The following is a 9,847-nucleotide window of genomic DNA, read 5'->3' on the forward strand; positions in this document are numbered from 1 at the left end:
GTGATTGAGAGGACCTTTGGACTGCTGCCTGCATAAAAGTGGAGGCGCACTCCAATACAGTCCGGAAACCTCCTGCAACATTGTGGCCACATGTACAATGTTGCATATTATTGCTACAACAAGAGGCATACCATTGGAACCCACAGAGACGGATTCTGATGAGGATGACAACACCTTGCCACCCCTTCATCCAGCAGACCGAACCAGAGCAGCAGACGGCAGGCAAAGACGTGCTGAGATTAAGCGCAACTATTTCGGATGTAAGTAATGACAACACCACGTCTTGTTTCTTTTCTGTTACAGGTATCACATTTATTGCCTTAACTTCGGGACAATTATGTGGGCATAGGTATTCCAAAAACACAATCAGTACCCAATTACAATGTCATACTATTAACATCATAGTATTAATGCATTGTGACAAAATATGCAAGGCCCTGAACATCTCCACTTTACTTTTTAAGTCCACACACTCCGCTAGAACGCTCAGTGGGCTCAACTGCACATCTTGTTGAAGGTTCTGAGACAGTACTTTGTCTGGAACTGCCACGCCTAGGATCCATCAAAGGGGCTGTGACACTGTTGAGTCTAGAGAGCTCCTCACTAACCCTAACATCCAGATCGCTGTTTGCAGCACTCCAGGCTGTCTGCATTGTCTCCAATGCATTAGTGACTTGCACCTATCCTCGTGCAACATCCCAACTGCAATGTGATATTTCCACTTTCATGTCCACAGCACGTCGTGACAGCAAAGCAGTTGTATTAGTGAGCCGATTAACAGATCTGCTGAACCCATCCAACCTACCCATCAATTGGTGATGGCTCCTACGGTGGGTGACATGCGCCTGCTGCATTACAGTGCAGAGTTCCTTAATGGCATCTGTCATCTCCCTTAGGTGTTCTGCTGTAGCTTGTTTCCCCTCATGCAGCTTGCACATGTTGTGATTGAGAGGCACCAACTGCATCTGCATTAATCTCATGTGTTTACATTGTAGGTGCTGCACCTTCAAAATTGATGTCTCAACACCACCAAATAGAAATGGGCCCTCATCTTCCTCTGCGCTCTGTCTGCCTACTTCACAATGCCTCCTGAGGGGAGTATACTGGCGCCGGAACAGGGGCTGCTGTGGGTGCATCTACCATCTGAAGGTGGTGTGTGTACATCTTCTTGTAATTCATCGAAGTCCTGTGTAAAATCAGGGAGGGTTTCCACTCTTGCTCTCCATCTGCGTGGTGCTGGTATGATGGACAGATAATAAAAACGAATATCACACTCCTGTCATTGTAGGAGACAGTGTATATGCAGTGCGATCCTTCATCCTGACACCGCACCTCATGTTGGTATCAGACTGCTGCTAGCTTTCGTCATTTCTCCCGTTTCAGTTTCTGCTGCATTAGGTGCAGGAACATCTGCAACAACAATGCACAGCATGTCATTCATGATGTTCTTTTTGCATGTGTCATTTCACAGTTACTTTTGTATTAAACATTTTCCCTGGCATAGTGTCTCTAATTGTCTGTTGTGTTGTCTCTCTGTTTGGTTTTACACAATACTGCTATTATGTAGTAGATGAACGTCTGAGGCATGGACTTCCCCTCCCATAAGGCATTGTTGTGTTGAATGGTAAATGTGGCATGAACTGTTTCTCACAGTGCATGGTGACATTGCAATTTTCTAAGGCACACTTGTACATGCACATGTGGTGATTCAAATCATTACTGCCCTTACCTTTGCTGGTGCCCGGTGAGCCTGAGGTGTCTATGTCAGTGACACCACCTACTGCTTCAGGCAGCAGTGTTGACTCCGCCTTGTCTTCCAAGGGGGTTAACAGTGTCTGGGTGGATGGACCACCACCAGTGCTCCTTGCTTCCTTCAGCTGCTTGCTACCCTCTCCCTGGCATGTGATCGTAAGTCGTACCAGCGCTTGCGTATCTCCTCAATTGTATGCTGCTCAACACCCACCACGCTGATTTTGGTCTGGATGTCAGTCCACAATGTCCTTTTCACACTTTCTGGGACATGTAATGAGTTCTTCCCAAATAATTGGTCATGGTTCCTAACCAACTCTTCGGTGAGAACCTTCATTTACTGCTCACTGAATTTCAGTTTTCTTTTTCTCCCTCCCCTCATGTGTCCTTGCCATTTCCATCAGTGGCCATTGTGTTCTCCTGGTCCTGGTTAACACTCCTGAGTGCCTCTCTGGTGCTGTGCTGGGACTATCTGCCTGCTCCTGTGGCTATGGCTTCTGGAAACAGCATGCACTGACTCACTTCCTGGTTGTGATGTCATCATGCTGTTCCAGAATACAAAATACAATTTGCGAATCACTATTTTAACAAATCGCTATTTGGTACTCGCTACTTGCAATTGAGAATTTTTGGTTATCGCAAAAAATTCTACAATTGCTGTGTTACATAGCATTTTGCAAATCCCAAATACCGATTCGGTAAAAATCTCTAGTTGGGATTGCAATTGCGGACCTTCATACATCTGGCCAATAATTTTTACCTGGTTGACACATAATGGCACCAAGGCACTTAATTTCACTAATTTTTGCAGAAAGTGGGTAATGCGAAATGCCTGAAATTGCATGAATTACATTTCATAATTGAAATTTGCATGTGCCTACTCAGAAGGACTACTAAATACAGATAGCAAATTTTCTGATGCTGTTTTCCTACCTGGGCCTACATGCACAGCTAGAGGTTTTGAGGGGATAAAAAAATGACTCTGTCACACTGAGATAAATTTTCGGGTCAGTCAGGGATAACGTTTTTTTGTAGGGTGAAAAACAAAAGAAATCACTGCCTTCCTGGTATGCTGCAGTCGATGGTGGGCATGTCAGCATTTTATACCGAGTGCTCCCGCCATGTTGGGGGAGGATCTTTATGTTAAAGATCCCCACCCATACCTCAGGAAATACAATGGGCCTGATTAAGAGTTTAGACTTTATATATTGCCCTTACTAAATAACAAGACCACGGGGTACGTTATTTATTGGGTGCGATAAATAATACCTGTTATGAGTTAATGGGAAATAACATGTGGTTTTTTATTTTTAACGCACCAAAATTCACATGCTACAATAAATACCATGGGGCTGATTTCAGAAAAGTGGCGCTGCACTCAGTGCAGCGCCACTTTTCTTGCGTCCCTTAGCGCCCCCTAATGCCACCATGTGTGCTCCATATCTAAGATATGGCGCAAACATGGGAACTAGCGTCAGCATTTTTTAGGCTATTTCGGAGCTGTGTAGGGTTAGAGTCACAAATGTTGACGCTAATCCTGCAAAGCCCATTGAGGCCAATTGTAAACAATGGTGTGCCATCTTTTAACGCCTGCTCTGAGCAGGCGTTAAAAGTGTAGAAAAAAAATGACGCCCACCTTAACGGGAGAATGCCCCTTTTGCATACATTATTCCTGGTGCAGCCATAATGTAGCGCAAATGGAGACAAAGTGGCACAATGCATGCATTGCGTCACTTTGTAAATTTGGCGCTACAATTTTGGCCTCAGTGGGCCACATTAGCATGAAAAAAATGATGCTAATGTGGTGCAAGGAGGCGTTAGGGTCTTTTAAATATGCCCTCATATGTTTTCAGGTTAAGTTTTAGCAAGTTTGACCTGCAGAAATTTTAGGCAGATTAAGGGCCAGATGTAGCAAAGGTTTTTACCCATTCTGTGTCTATGGAAAAAAGTGTTCGTATATATGGCCCTTGTTAAGTACCTTCATGTCTGACACATGACTATACAGGAGTTTAGGTATGGGTTGGAATATACCAATCAACTCGCAATTAGGGCCTAAATGTAGTGGATAGGTTACAGAGGGGTACAGGAGAGGCGCCTCCGCTGCACAGGACCTTTTCAGCCAGATCACTAGGCCCCAAAGGATTGCCTGAACTAGGTCATTAGTCTTTCTGGAACACCATTATCACCCTTTCGAACTCTGGAAGTTACAGGATTATTTTTGCAATTCCTCATGAAAGAGATTTTCACATGGCAGCAGGTGAGAGCTGCTCAGGTATTATCTTGTCTTACCTACAGCTATTACGAGTGTTGAAAGGATCCCACATTCAATAAAAAGGCATCAGGCCAGAAGGAGGCTGGTTTCTATGCTTCACAGATGTTTACGTGAATTCAAGATGGCAACCGATGCTTTCATGACAGAGCGATGAATGATTCGCAATATCCACACTAAAGGTCTGAAATACTAACAATTGCCTGCTTATGTCTGCAAAGGTGAGTGCTGACACTAGGGTTTGACTAATTACATGGGGAGATAATACTAACTTGAGACCAAGGAGGCATATGTGGTGTACACATAGTCCTGGCTTTTCACTCCTGAATCAGAGTGTGTCTGCATCTTACAAAGGCCGTTAGAAGCAGAGCAAAAAAACCATTTTGCCGTTTGTGGTGCAAAGCCATTATTTGCTGATTCGGAGGGTTGTCTCTGGTTACAAGAGCATGCAATGAGAACACCGCAACTGGAGAGATAGCACTGCTGCATAAGGACAGATATATTGTTTCCTATAAACAGCAAGGAGGCCACATCAAATTACCTTTAACACCCTCTCTTCCCATAACATCACCTTTTTACGAAAACCTGAGCTTGCCTTATTTTTAATAAGGATTGTGATAAGAGGCACTAACAGCCATCTTTAGAAGCAATAGGTAGGCTTATACATGTGTGTGTATGTGTCAGATGTATACTACAGAGCATGGACTTAGCTACAAAACAGAGGAACACGATACAGAAGAGTGATTATATTTCAAGCGGGTGCAAAGCAGGTAGGTAAGAGATAAGGAAGTTGGTGGAGACCTGCTTAGTCCCAGTGGTCACCAGGGGGTGGTGGATGGTAGGAGGTGAGACTAAGGTTGGTGGAGTACACAAGAGGCATCAGGAGTGTGAGGCTATGATTAGACTAGGTTTTGCTTGAAGGCTTTCAGCACTTTTTTATTTTTTCTAAAATCATGAAAATTGCACAAAAAGTCTAAAGCCAAAGCTTGTAGTTCTATAACTTGGAGAGCAGCCCGCTTCTTACAGATTCTACTTCAATGGGGAGCTTTGATGTCTAAAGTCCAAGCATGTAAAATGTATTCAAGCCATTTGCACTAGTGCATTAAAGATGAACTGGATAAGATCTGAACCGACAAAGCCTCCTGTGAGCATGTGATGCAGTACTCCACATGTCCCAATTTCTTTATATAATTAGACATAGATGAACCATGTGGTTTACAAAGTACTTATTTATGTCTACTATCGCTCCTGGGGTAGAGGCCGTCAACCAGGGCCCTCCAGCCACCTTTGTCCTGAGATTTTCTTTCAATTTGACTCCAGGTGTAACCTTTCTCCTTGCAGTCAGTTTTGAGGCCCCAACATCAGGTGTTTCTTGGCCTTCCTCTTTTCCTTTTCCTTTTCCCTTGAGGGTCCCAGGTCAGGGCTTGCCTGGTGGTATTTGCTTGCAGAAGGTGTGACCTATCCAGCCCCAGTGTCTTTTCATGATTTCTTCATGAGCAGGGAGTTGAGAAGTCTGGTGCCATTGATCGTTGTTGCTGATGGTGTTTGGCCAGGGGGTATGAAGGATTTTCTTCAGACAGATGTTGATGAAGGTCTAGACTTTGTTAGTGGTGGTCACTACTGTCCTCCAAGTTTCTGCTCCATATAGAAGGACCGAGTTTACATTGGTGTTAAAAAGCCTGATCTTGATTTGCAGCATTCGGACCTTGTAGCTTCATACCTTCTCTAGCTGAATGAAGGCAGCCCTGCTTTGCTGATTCTTGCCTTGACATTGGTGTATGTGCCACCCTGCTTGTCTATCACACTTCCCAGATAAGACAAGGCCTCAATCTCTTTCAGTGCATCACTTCCAAGAGTGACAGCATCTGTGCCAGCCGTGTTAGCCTTCAGGATTTTAGTTTTGTCCTCTGTGGATGTTGAGGCTAATTTGTGCTGGTGTGACTGTCACATTGTTAGTCTTCTCTTGCATCTGCAGATGGGTATGGGACAGTAGGGGCAGGTCGTCTGCAAAGTCCAGGTCAACGAGCTGCATCCAAGGTGTCCACTGGATCCAATGTCTTCTCCTTGCTGTGGATGTCTTCATGGTCCAGTCTATTGCCAGCAGGAAGAGAAAAAGTGAGAGCGAACACCCTGAGTGGACTGTGGTCCTCACTTGGAAGACATCCGTAAGTTGTCGACCATGGATTATCTAGCAGGTCTTTCCCTCATAAAAGTTCCTGATGATTCTTACAAGTTTATCTGGAACACAGTAGTGGGGGATGCGTTTCCAAATGTACTCTCTGTACACCCTAGTGAATGCCTTCTCATGGTTGATGAAAATGACATAGAGGGGGGAGTTCAATTCCACTGAATGCTTTATGGTGATGCACAGTATTGCAACCCGGTCTCTACAGGATCTAACTTTGTGAGTGCCAGTTTGCTGGTCTCGCAATTAAATACTGACTTGTTCCTTTATTTTGTTCAGGATGACTCTTTTGAAAACTTTGCCTGGGGTTAATAGAAGAGTTATCTCTGTAGTTTGTGCAGTTGCTCAGGTCACCTTTCTTGGGGATCTTGATGAGATATCCCTCATTCCAATCTGAGGGCACCGTTCTTCTTCCCTGGTCCTTCCAACTATGGCATACAGCATACCTACTGATATTTCAATGTCTGCCTTCAGTGCCTCTACAGGAATGCTTTTAGGTCCTGATGCCTTTCCATTTCTCAGATGTTTGATGGCTTGCATATTTCTTACTTGATTGGTCTGATGTATTTGATTGGCATGTCCTTGTTAGCTGGCTGTATGTCTGGTGGATACTGTGGCATGGGCTGGTTCAGCAGTTATTCAAAGTGTTTCACTCATCTTTCTTGTTTGACTTTGTTATCAATGATTGTCTTCCCAGCTTTGTCTTTAACAAGTCTTTCTGGCTTGCTGTACCTGCTGGAATGTAAGGGTGGGTGGAGCTCGTGGAGTTAGCTAAAAACTGTGAAATTCACCAGAGTTTCAACGGCAGCAGATGCCACCTGCCCTACCACCTTGGCCTGAATGCGTCCAATCTCAGAAGTGCTAAGCAGAGTCGGGCCTGATTAGTAATACTAACCAGGCCCGACCATGCTTAGTGCCTAGTAGTACTAACCAGGCCTGACCCTGCTTAGCGCTTCTGAGTTCAGGCACATTCAGGCCAGGGTTATGTCATACGTAGCGAAAGCTGCTGTTTCAGGCCTCTTTTGCTGACACAGCCCACTGGCCTGGAGCCTGCTGCTCTCAACTGCACCTGCACACTTCCCTTCACCAACTGCTCTCCTTTACAAACTTGCTGCGGAGGGCCAAGCACACCCCCTGCCTTGCATCAGCCTTGGAATCGCTTCTTCTGCACTTACACACAGCCTCAGACCGCCCTTTATACAGGGCCCAGCACTAGCCGCAGCAAACCAGCTCACCACCAGATGCCTGGTATTTTCACAAAGTGCCTAGCATTGCTTTCCACTGGGCTCTAAGGCACTCTTTCAAGCCACACACGTCTCTATCTGGCAGGGACTGCCGGACTACCACTCAGCAGTTGATGCTCCCCCAGTCTCCAGCGCTCTCTGCTGGCCTCAGCACCGTACCCCATAACACCACTTCCTTTCCCAGGGACTCTGGGGATACAGGTTCTTTTCAAGTGGAGCTCTGACTGCAAGTTTCCTTTTTTCCAAGCACCGACCCCCCTCGAATGCAAAAATACTGCTCATGACCAGTGCTGGCCCCTGTGTGCACATAGAAGAGGAAGCAAAACGAGGGTCTGACCTGAATGTTGGGTCCAGGGTCCCCGTTGCCAGCAGCCTGGCTCTCTGCCCCCTGCTCCCAGGCTGCTGAGGACAGTGAAAGGAGGGAGGACTGGATCTGGAGCTGGCGCCAGTGCAGCCCCTCAGCAGCAGCTTGCAGAAGCTCCAAGCAACCAACCGGCATGACAGCTAAGCCTTAGCTAGGGGTCTCCTTGCCTGTCATAGGGCAAATGTTGCCTTCATTTTGGGCCGAGTGTCAAGTGCAGCCCAGTTATGGGCCACACAGCACAAGTGCAGACTGCGCTTGTGCTGTGTGGCCCATAACTGGGCTGCAGTGCGCACGCTGATGAGCTCCGCTCCACTGCTGAGCTATCATAGTTGTTTGCCGAACTCTGCGCTCCCAGCAGAGCGCGGAATGTCAAAATCTCTGTTAACTCCGCCAGTAGAGCAGAGCTCACCACCCATCCCTACTGGAGAGTTTCCTCGTTCTGTCAAAGAGTTCTTTCAAGTTTCCATATTTTGGTGCTTCTTTGGCTTTTGTGGCAAGACTATCGATGAATCTTCGCTTCTCTGATCTCAAGCTTCTCTCTGCTTCCTTGTTAGTTTTGGTGTGCTCGCCTTGAGCTTTCTTTTTTCCTGCTTTTGTTCGGCTGATGTTGACAGCAGCTTTTCTTTCCTGTCTCTCTTGGATTTTGTAGAAAGTCTTGGTAGAAATCCATTCTTTATACTAGTTTTTCTATGGACCCAGTACCTTCTGGCAGGTTGATATCACTGTTTCTTTGATTTTCTCCCACTGACTGTCTACTGGGTCTTTGTCATCTTCTAGTTCTTGCAGGACTTGAAAGTTGTTACTGAGGAAAACTGAGTAGTTACTTCGCTTCTGTGTATCTTTTAAGAGGGTAGTGGTATATCTCTTGCATTCGCTTGTCGGTTCCATCCATGCTTTCCTCAACTTTAGCTTTTGCCTGGCCATGGCATGGCAATGGCCTGATGCCATACCCACTTCTCTCATCACTCTCACATCCTGCATGGACCTCTGGAACTTCTTGACAATGCAGACATGGCTGATCTACATTGAATGGTCTGGTGACACCCACATAGTCTTTTGTATTCTTTTGTGTGGAAATACCCGACTGTTCATGGCACAAAGATCTGCAAACCTTTCACCATTCTTGTTCATGTTGCCAAGGCCATGGTTGCCCATGTCTTCTTCATACTCAATGTTGTTGCTTCCAATCTTGGCATTGAGCTACCCCATCAGTATGGTGAAGTCTCCCTCAAAGCATTTCTCAAGGGTGTACTGGAGTCTGTTATAAAAATTTTCTTTATCCTCTTCTTTGCTCTCATTAGTAAGTACATAGCACTGGATAACATTCATGTTGATCCTCATTTTCTTGTGTGGAAGGTTTCTTTGATGATTCTGGGACAATGGACTTTTCATCCAATCAGATCTCTATTGGCTGCTGGAGTTAGCATCAGTTCTACTCCCTGAACGTGTGGAGCATTATCTTCTTTGTGTCCAGAATACAGCAGCATTCCCCCTGGAACCAGTCTTTTCTGTCCGGATTGTGTTCATCTTATCTGCCTGATGCCAAGCACCGCAAGGTTGTATTTTTCATCTCTGCTGCCATTTGGGCTGTCTTGCCTGTTTTGTACATGTTCCTAATATTCCATGTCCAGATGATGATGGTCTTGGTCAAAAGCAGATGGGTCAGCTTTGTAACTTCCAGGGATCTCTGGCTTTCACCACAAGGCATCATAGCTCTCCATGAAGGAGATTCCTCTTTTCCCAAGGCTGGGATGTCTTTTGGTTGACGTTTCTGTTGCTAGGATTTTTTACATGGTGGGGTAGTTAGCCCCATGCATAACTCTCTTCCTTCCACAACTGGGCTTGGGATCGCCCATGGTGGAATTGTGGTTTAAAAATAGTCACAGAGTTTTATGGAGATGAAGACCTATTGAAAGCCAAAGCTGTGTCCAGACCCCACTCCTTTCAATCCTTACTAAAGAACCATTCAATACTGCACTTGCATCAGATCTTTCCTTTTAAAAAGCCACCTTCGATTCCAGCTTCTGTAAAACCAA

At 45.6% G+C, this 9,847-nt stretch overlaps 1 pseudogene; it reads right to left on the minus strand.

The window, feature by feature from the left end:
• Nucleotides 1-8,498: 8,498 nt before the first annotated feature.
• LOC138301503 (craniofacial development protein 2-like) lies at nt 8,499-9,519 on the minus strand (annotated as a pseudogene).
• Nucleotides 9,520-9,847: the final 328 nt, after the last annotated feature.

The sequence above is a fragment of the Pleurodeles waltl genome, chromosome 6, assembly GCF_031143425.1.
Source record: "Pleurodeles waltl isolate 20211129_DDA chromosome 6, aPleWal1.hap1.20221129, whole genome shotgun sequence".
In the NCBI taxonomy this organism is placed as follows: domain Eukaryota; kingdom Metazoa; phylum Chordata; class Amphibia; order Caudata; family Salamandridae; genus Pleurodeles; species Pleurodeles waltl.